The sequence below is a fragment of the Nicotiana tabacum genome, chromosome 19 (genome assembly GCF_000715075.1).
Source record: "Nicotiana tabacum cultivar K326 chromosome 19, ASM71507v2, whole genome shotgun sequence".
In the NCBI taxonomy this organism is placed as follows: Eukaryota; Viridiplantae; Streptophyta; class Magnoliopsida; order Solanales; family Solanaceae; genus Nicotiana; species Nicotiana tabacum.
The window spans coordinates 61,265,151-61,275,273 of record NC_134098.1 but is presented as its reverse complement, the minus strand read 5'-3'; the positions used below and the strand labels follow the sequence as shown (position 1 = coordinate 61,275,273).

The 10,123-nt window shown below is 39.8% G+C and overlaps 1 pseudogene; it reads left to right on the top strand.

Annotated features, from left to right (window-relative positions):
- Positions 1–673: 673 nt before the first annotated feature.
- On the top strand, positions 674–8,302 carry LOC107822545 (protein ACCELERATED CELL DEATH 6-like; annotated as a pseudogene).
- The last annotated feature ends 1,821 nt before the right edge of the window (positions 8,303–10,123 follow it).

Here is a 10,123-nt window from a genome sequence, read left to right as displayed (position 1 = left end):
TAGTCTATCATGTAATTTTCAACTTGATTAAGACTTAGGGCTCTCCTTAGACCCTACATCACTTAGAATATGACTCGTTCACTTATTAACATACGAACCTGCTGAAACCTTCAAATCCCGATTCCGGGGTCATTTTCTCAAAATATTGATCGAAGTCAAACTTGCCCTTTTAAAGCTAACTTAAGGAACCAAGTGTTCCGATTTCAACCCAAACACTTCCAAATCCCGAACCAACCACCACCGCAAGTCATAAAACATTAAAAACACATTCAGGGAGTTTTATTTAGGGGAACGGGGTTCTAAAAGTCGAAACTACCGGTTGGGTCGTTAAAAAATATATACATATTTGGCCGAAATCTAGACTGATCACTCAAGATAAAATCACTAAAGCAAATTCGAAATCTGGACAATGATTCTTAGTTTTCACACAAATATCTGCATTACAGAGAAATTTATACATGAAAAAGAAACAAAGGTAAAACCAACCGTTCAATCAAAAGCAACTTATTGGCAAGTCTTTAAATATTGTCGGGCGGCCAAAGGAATCGAATACTTGCAAGATTCTTATCTAGGAATGGAATAACTTGCAAGATCATATAACTTCCTCAAGATCCTTTTACTTTCAATAAAGGAAATGGAATAACTTGCAAGATCATATAACTTCTTCAAGATCCTTTTACTTTCAATAAAGGAAATGGAATAACTTGCAAGATCATATAATTGGAAGAATATGGATATAATACGTACACGAAATCAGAAAGGATGGATCCAACCTTGTATACGGCTGCAGTGGAAGGCAATACTGGAGAGGGCGACGACTTCCTACCACAGTTGATAGGGGATGAAGAAATTGGCTATCAAATCACTCAGAAGGGCAACACAGTCATCCACGTCGCAGCCCTTTATGGCCACTCCGATTTCGTCCAACGAGTCCTCACTATTTCCCCGGCATTGTTATGCCGTCAGAACAAGAAAAATGAAACAGCTCTTCATGTAGCAGCTAACGAGGGTCACACTGAAGTTGTCCACGTGCTGCTCAGTGAAGGAGGACAAGAGGCAAAGCAGCTCATGATGCGGATGGCAGATGGCGATGGAGATACGGCATTGCACAAAGCTGTGAGGAAGCGACATTTTGGTGTGGTCACTCTCTTGGTGAAAGAAGATCCTGAGTTCGAATTTCCAGCAAACAATGCTGGGGAAACACCTCTGTATCTGGCCGTAGAGTCTAATTTTCCGGGTGCTTTGTGTGAAATCTTGAAACACTGCAAAAGACTATCTTATTCAGGACCATGTCAACGAACCCCTATGCACGCAGCTGTCATATTCAAATACCCTGGTCAGAATAGTACACCTGTTTGTTAAGCTTGCCTATTACTTCTATATAAAATACAAATAATGTTAGATATAGGCTAATATTTTTTTATGTTGCTCGGACTCTTCGAAAATATTGTCAGGTGCGTGTCGAATCCTCCAAAAGTAGAGCATTTTTTGAGAATCTAATATGTGTGCGGCAACATTTTAAAGAGTCTGCGCAACATAGATTATGGGTTCACTGCGCAACATAGATTATGGGTTCATATTCCTTAAGTCACGGTTGATTAATTAGCTTAGCTATAATGTGTAGTTGTGTACAATCCAAATTCTAAGGGTCCACAACCCGGCTACCATTCCCGCCCTAGTGAACCCTTACTTACAAGCTACAAACATTCTAATAAGGAAAAACAGATTTAATACCAACATAATCCATAATAAAGATCTTAATATTGTTGAAATATTAAATTTTATTCGGAGTATATATTTTTAGTTCATGAAGAGTTAATCATTCATGTACTTTGGGGAATAGGAGAAGTCATGATATATATGGTGATACATTGTACCCTGGATACATTGGTAATGATCACTTATAAATGCATAAGTATTTGAGCCATTTTGGATAAGCCAAATTATGAGGAAGATTCATCTTTTCCTATGTTTCTCTTCTGACGAGTTTGAGTGATTGTTTGAGTTATCTTGCTCTCCAAATTTTTCTAAGGAATAGTATAGACGATTTAACGGCTTATCATCTTATTTGACGCATGCAGAGTGCACTAATTTACTCTGGCAATGGAATAAATCATTATGCGAGGAAGCGGACGGGGTTGGAATACGCTGCACTATGCCATTAAACTAGGGCGGAAAGAAGTAGTTTCCAGTTTGCTAAGGTGGAAGAAATCATTAGCCTACATTCCAACCGGCAGTGGAGATGATTGGATAACTACATTTCACATTGCAGCCAATGAAGGTGATGTAAACATGTGAAGGAGCTATTAAGACGCTGCCCAGATTGCTGGGAAATGCTTAACTGACGCGGCCAAAATGCTCTTCATATCGCCATACTGAACAAAAAGAAAAAGGTAGTCAAATTCCTATTAAATTCTCCCGACTATCTTAGTCTAATTGATGAGACAGATAATGATGGAAATACTCCTCTCCATTTGCTTGCAGCTTCTGAATATTGTGAGCGAGAACTAATAAAGCATCCCAGAGCAAAGAACATGGCATTTAACAAGAAAAATCAGACTCCGCAGGATGTAGCAGTGTCTACCAAATGGACACCAAGTAAGGTAAGCACCCTAAAAATCTTAGTTTCCTACTCTTAGTTTGCCTTTAGTCTTAACATGCGAGTAATGGTGTCAAAGTATGTTCTTAGTGGTGGTAACGATACTCTTGTGACTCTTTTAATGATGTATCCCTTTTTTTTCCTTTAGAAATAAACGCACACAAAGGTGAAAGTTTATTATATTAAAAGGTAAATTAAGCGCTATGTACTTTTATATTATCACTCACTTTCGAATACATTCTTTGTATTTTTGAATCATACACTTACTACCCTTATACTATATTTGAAGTCCTACACATCAATTAACACCATTAGCTAGTGTTTAGTTAACTTTTCTTATTTTCTTCATATTATATTGGAAAAGTTTTCATATTTTCCCTTGTACATTACAAAAAAGTCTATATTTACTTTCTGTTGAAATTTTAGTTACCGGTGTCTTTGCCGTTAAATTTTTGGGCTAATAATGCTCTTAGTTACTAACAAACCTTTGTTTGGGACTTTATTGTCTCTAATTATACTGATTAACACCAGAGGTTTCCATGTGTCACTAAAATTAATCCTTCTCCTTTAACCCGAGCTCATTTCACCTGGGAAATTAACCACTCCCCCTCCCCCTACTAGAAAATTGCCAAAAAATGTCCAGAAAAACCGACCGAAATCGGTCGGAATCCAATAAAAACCGACCGACTTTAATTTTTTGAAAAGATAATAGTCGCAAACGTTTGGCAATCGCAGACGGTCGATATTTCCGACCGAAGTCGGTCGAAAATTTCAACACACCTTTGACCAAATAATCTGACACAAACTAAATATACCGACCGAATTCGGTCCCGAATTCAGTCGGTATTCTCGAAAATAATTTTTAATTATATTTTAAATTAGTGACCGATATCGGTCGGAATCTTAATTAATTTTTTTTTAAAAAAAATTGTACATTCCTGTCCGAAATCGGTTGGTATTATTAAAATATTTTAAATTTAAATAAAAAATTTCGAATGATTTCGGTCGATAATTTCAAAATCTGAAAAAAATTTATTGCTGATACCGACTGAAGTCGGTCGGTAATTTTAAATTTCTGAGAATTTTATTTTAACATTTCCGGCCGAGTTAGATTGGTATGCGGTTGGTTTTTTGGGTAAACTTTTGGCAAAATAGAACTATTTTACAGCTGCACCACCTGCCAACAACCAATAACCTATAATGGCAGCATTGATGCTATTCAACCAATAACAACAACAATAACAACTATCAAAATTAATAATATTTATAGAGTTCCAAAAAATCCAACAACAAAACGCCTCCCAAGTTAAAACTTCAAACATCATTCAATGAGTATTTTGTACTACATCATCTCCATCTCCACTACAAGAAGCTTCATCGTCGGCATGGTTCGAAGGATCACGACGAGAAGGATTAGCATCTGGGGAAGACTCACGAGACCGGAGAATCGGGAAAGTACCACTAGCAAGAAGATTGGCCAACTGACCTTGAAGGACATTAAATTGTTCTTCCCTCTTTTCTAGCTGATCTTGAAGGGTATCAAATTGTTTATCTCTCTTTTCTTCTCTAGCCTTTGCCTCTTCAAGCTCTGCTGACAGCTTTGCGATCTCTTCTTCTCTATAGCCGAGAGAGTCGACCTATCAAGTGCTTCGCCCTGGGCGGAAGTCCCTATACCATGCAATCCAGCCCTATAGCGTCGAAAGGATCTTTCTGGAAGGCCGTATGTTATCCCCTTTTTAGGACCGCTGACAACATCCAACCATATCTTCTGCGCTTCTTCGTCTAAAATGAAAGGTTGCTCGCCTGTCATTACAAAGGTTCTTTGCATTAGTTCACAACCGTTATGTAGCCATTAAAGATTTTTTTATTCATATTAAAGAAGAGCCTGATTTGGGAATCTTGTCTCCGTGAATTGAGCTATAAATAGGAGAATTTATATCCATTATAGGCATAAAATCTGTAAAAAGGCAAACCTGCTCTTATTCTATTAAACAATATTCTCCTTTTCTATTCTTCGTTTGGCTCTTATTATTGCTTATGGAGAAGATCAGCCCACAGTCAAGCTTGTATTTTCTTCAAGTTATTTTTATCAATTTATTTATGTTCGTAGTTATTTTATATTCTTGGATAAAATTAATTCACGTGTCTATAAACCACGTTATAAATTTAACTGTGTCGTTTTACAGGTAAATATTATCTTAAACAGATAATTGAACTTTTGGTCCCTATGTTACTGGTAAATTTTGATTTTGATCCTTGTAATATTTGATTAAGCGTATTTGACCTTCAATTAACCTAAATGTGTCTCTTATTATCGCCTTGTGTAGAAAATATGTAATTTAACCTTCAATTAACTAAAATATATCTTTTTTAACGCCTTGTGTAGCAAATATGTAATAATTAACCAATGGGTTAATTACATTTTTGGTCCCTCAGTTACTGATGATTTCTTACATTGGTTCTTGTAACATTTGGCTAAGCATATTCATTCTTCAATTTACTAAAATTTGCGTCTTTAATTTACAAAAAGTATATAATATTTAGACTATTTTTGAGCTACTCTATAATGTGGAACAATAGTAAGAATTAAACATAACACCTCAATAATATAATTGTTTATCTCTTGATAATTCGTTAAATTTTTGAAGATTCACAATCAAAGGGATTAAAAGTGCGCATATTAATTAATTGAAGATAAAAAATACTTAATCAAAATTACAAGAGCCAAAATAAAATTTTATCAATATTTGAGGGACTAAATTGCTAATATTCCTTTTGAAAGGAAAAGGGAAGAAGAAGAAGAAAAACCAGGCTAGCTCATTCACTTGAAATTTTATGAGAAATATATATTTTTAGGTGGTTCAAAATATATATATATATATATATATATATATATATATATATATATATATATATATATATATATATATATATATATATATATATATATATATATATATATATATATATATATATATATATATATATATATATATATATATATATATGCAATTAGGTTTGGTCTACAGGACAATTTTGTATTTTGCCCGAATTTTTTTGATGTTCATAGGAAAATATGTATTTACAGTACATAATATATGAGTTGCATTGTAACGACCCGGCCTGTTATTTTGAGAGTTGTAGCCCTGTTCCCTATTTACTGCTCATTCCCTTCTTAATTGTTGTCATGTGACTTGGCGGGGTAGTTGGTTCGGGTCCGAAGAGGTTTCAGAATGAGTTGAGACACTTAGTCTCAAGGTTGAAAGCTTAAGTTGAAATAGTTGACCGGATGTTGACTTGTGTGAAAATAACTCCGGAATAGAGTTTTGATGGCTCTGTTAGCTCCGTTGGGTGATTTTGGACTTAGGAGTGTGTCCGCATTGTGATTTGGAGGTCTGTAGTGGAATTAGGCTCGAAATGACGAAAGTTGAAAATTTAAAAGTTTGACAGAGTTGACTTTGTGGTTACATGGCTCAGATTGGGATTACGAAAATTGGAGTAGGTCTGTTGTGCCATTTGTATCTTGTGCGCAAAATTTGAGGTCAATCGGATGTGATTTAATAGGTTTTGGCATCGAATGTAGAAGTTAGAAGTTCAAAGTTCATTAGGCTTGAATCGATGTGTGATTCGTGGTTTTAGCATTGTTTGATGTGATTTGAAGGCTTGACTAAGTTCGTATCGTATTTTAGGACTTGTTGGTATATTTGGTAGAGGTCCCGGGGGCCTCAGGTGGAGCTCGGATGATTATCGGATCAAGTTTGGAGTTGGGTGATTGCCGAAGCTCACCAGTTCTGGTGCAATCGCACCTTCGGAGCTCTGAACGCAGGTGCGAGCAGGGGAACGTAGGTGCGGCCATGAGAGGATTGTGCAGTGGTCGCAAGCGTGGAAGAGGTTCCGTAGATACCGATGTGCATATGCGCGAGGGCGACCGCAGAAGCGAAGAAGGTTCGCAGATGTGGTCCCGCAGGTGTGAGGCGGGGACCGCAGGTATGTGAGGTCGTCAGTTAAGTGGATTCCACAGTAGTGGTTTCTCCGTAAAAGTGGATGTGCAGGTGCGAGCCTAGGCTCCATAGGTGCGAAAATACCTGGACAGTGTTTAAATTTGAGGGTTTCCGAGAATTTCATCATTTTGGACATTTCAAGCTTGGGCTGAGTCACTTGTGGTTATTTGTATTCAATAATTATGTTCCCCCATTAGATTTCCCACCTAGTTTGTGTGTTTTTGAGGTGAAATTTAGGAGTTTGAGGCTAGGGATTTGTAGAGTTTAATTTGGAGATTTGAGTGATGATTTGGTGTCGGAATTTGGGCCTACGTCTCGGAATCCAATAAAAGTCACAAAATCTGGAAGTTCATTCAACCATGAGTGCAAGTACGAGTGCCGAGCGACTGGGAGGATTGAGTGGCTATGAAGGTGGAGTAACTGTGAGGTTGGAGTGAATGGGAATACTGAGTGACTGATATCCTGAGAGTATGCACATGATTTCATTACGCTGCCCGCTCGATTCCGAGGAATAAAGGGAGGGCTTGAGAACAATTTCCCAAGTAAGAGATGGAATCTCACTAATTGGAAGGAAAATGAGGGCTTCTATATTTGTACATTAGTTGCCATATATATCTGTCATGTAGTTACTGAGATGTGCAATATCCTGTTTCAATTGAACTTGACATGATTTAACTATTTTGGCTTTAACTGTCGAACTTAAAAGCATACCTACTTTCCTGAACTGAAATTATGTAATTGAACTGTACCCGTGAAGCTCGTCACTACTTTCAGTCCAATAGTTAGTTTGGTTACTTACTGAGTTAGTGATACTCACACTACACCCTGCACTTCGTGGGCAGATTCAGGTATTTTGGGACACGGTGGGTGCTGATTATCTGAGCTGCTTAATCATTTGGAGACTTCGAGGTAGTTGTCGACGTCCGCAGACCTTGGCTCTCCTTCCCTATCTTTCAGCTTTATGTATTTAGATTCAATTTTTCATAGACAGTATTTCAGACTTGTGTTGTATAGACGCTCATGTACTCATTGACACCCTGGTTTTGGGAATTTATATAATGAGGTTTGATCTTCTATCCAGTTTATGAGAGCTCTAATTATTTAAACCTGTTTTAGTTCATTTTTCATTTTAAAGTGTTGGAAATGCTTTGAGGTATCGGCTTGCCTAGTACCATGTTAAGCGCCATCACGACGGGCTAAGTTTTAGGTTGTGACAAGTTGGTATAAGAGCCTAGGTTACATAGGTCTCACGAGTCATGAGCAGGTTTAATAGAGTCTTGCGGATCGGTACAGAGATGTCTGTGCTTTTCTTCCAGCAGCTGCCGAACCCTTTAAAAACTTCACATATTTGTATTCTTGTTGTGTGTAATTGTTGATTCCGGGAATTTAATTTCTGTTACTCTATTCTCTCACAGATGGTGAGGACACGTGCTACCGGACAGGACGAACATCCACCAGTACCACCAGCTAGGGCCACGGGAGTCCGAGGTCACGGTAGGGGCAGAGGTGCAGCTTGTACAACAGCTAGAGCAGCGCCTGCAGATCCACCAGTTGCTCCAGCTCAGGAGTAGGTTCCAAATGTGGTTGAGCCAGTGAGGCCAGCTCAGGCACCAACTGTGACCATTGTGATTCCAGGCCTTCAGGAGACCTTGGCTCAGATTTTGACTATGTGCACCAGCCTTGCTCAAGCAGTATCTATTCAGACCGCTCTAGCCACTTCTCAGGCCGGGAAAGGTACCCAGACTCCCGCCGCCCGTACTCTAGAGCAGGTGATGCAGGGACTTCAGACACTGGGGGTACTACACGCTCAGCCGGTTGCAACTGCTCAGTCCCAGGTGGGTCCCGTTATAATTGATGATGAGCAGATGAGACTAAAGAGGTTTGGGAGACTTTATCCCTCACCATTCAGTAGGGCTGAGTCATAGGATGCCAGGATATCTTGGACAGGTGCCAACAAATTCTTTGCACAACGGGTATTTTGGAGACTAGTGGGGTCTCATACACTACTTTTTAGTTTACTGGGGATTCCTTCAGATGGTGGGAGGCCTATGAGAGCCGCAGGCCGGTCGGTGAAGCACCACTTAGATGGCATGAGTTCTCCGTTCTCTTCTTGGAGAAGTTCCTGCCACAAACTCGCAGAGAGGAGTTGCGCAGGCTGTTCGAGCAACTACGTCAAGATGGCATGTCTGCGACCCAGTATAAAATGAGGTTTTCAGAGTTGGCTCGTCACGCAGTTTGGTTGGTCCCCACCGAGAGGGAGAAGATTTGGAGGTTCATTGATGGCCTCTACTATCAGTACTGTTTTTTTTTGACTTGGGAGAGTGTATCAGGTGCTACGTTCGACGAGGTGGTTGATATTGCTTGACTGTTAGAGATGGTTCGTAGTTGGGAGCGTGAGGAGAGGGAGGCTAAGAGGCCTCGTGGTTCGGGGAGTTTCAGTGGTGTACCTTCTGGAGGGGTAGTCCTACCACAACATGGGTCGTCCTTATAGGCCCGCATAGATGACTTGTCCAGTTCACTGTGGTACATCATCTTGCCATGCTTCATTCAGTGCCCGTCCGGGTCAGTCATCTCTCAGTGCTCTCCCAGCTCAGAATTCATCCCGTGCTCCATCGGTTCAGGGTTCATCTATGCCAGGTCCATCTAGCAGTTACTTTGGTACTCTAAGACCGATTCAGTCCCCACCACCACCATTACCGGGGGTGTTTATTTGAGTGCGGGGAGTTTGGGCATATGTGGAGATAGTGTCCCTGTCGCTCGGGAGGTCCAGTTCAGCAGAGGAGTCAGGCTACAATTTCTGCACCAGTTACTTCAACACCCACCCACCCAGCTCGGGGTCCTAGAGGTCTCCCTAGAGGGGGAGGCCGATCAGGTGGTGGTCAAGCCCAATTCTATGCTATTCCTTCCAGGCGAGATGTTGTAGCTTCAGATGCAGTGATCACATGTATCGTCTCAGTATGCCATATGGGTGATTTTGTATTATTTGACCCTGGTTCCACTTATTTGTATGTATCATCATATTTTGCTCGTTATCTAGATATGCCCCGTGAGTCCTTAGTTTTATCCGTTTATGTATCTATGCTAGTGGGCGATACTCTTGTTGTGGACCGTGTTTATAGGTCACGTGTAGTGACTATTAAGGGATTGGAGACTAGAGTTGATATCTTATTGCTTAGTATGGTTGATTTCGATGTGATCTTGGATAAGTACTAGTTGTCTCCATGTCATGTTATGCTGGATTTCATATTTGAAGGCCCAACGAATGGTTAGGAAGGGGTGTCTGTCTTATTTGGCCTTTGTAAGAGATGTTGGTATTGATACTCCTACTATTGACTCTATTCCGGTGGTTTGAGACTTGCCAGATGTGTTTCCTGCAGACCTGCTGGGCATGCCATCCAACAGGGATATTGACTTGGTGCCGGGCACTCAGCCCATTTCTATTCCTCTTCGTATGGCACCAGCTGAGTTGAAGGAATTGAAAGAGCAACTTCAGGAGCCTCTTGATAAGGGGTTTATTAGGCCT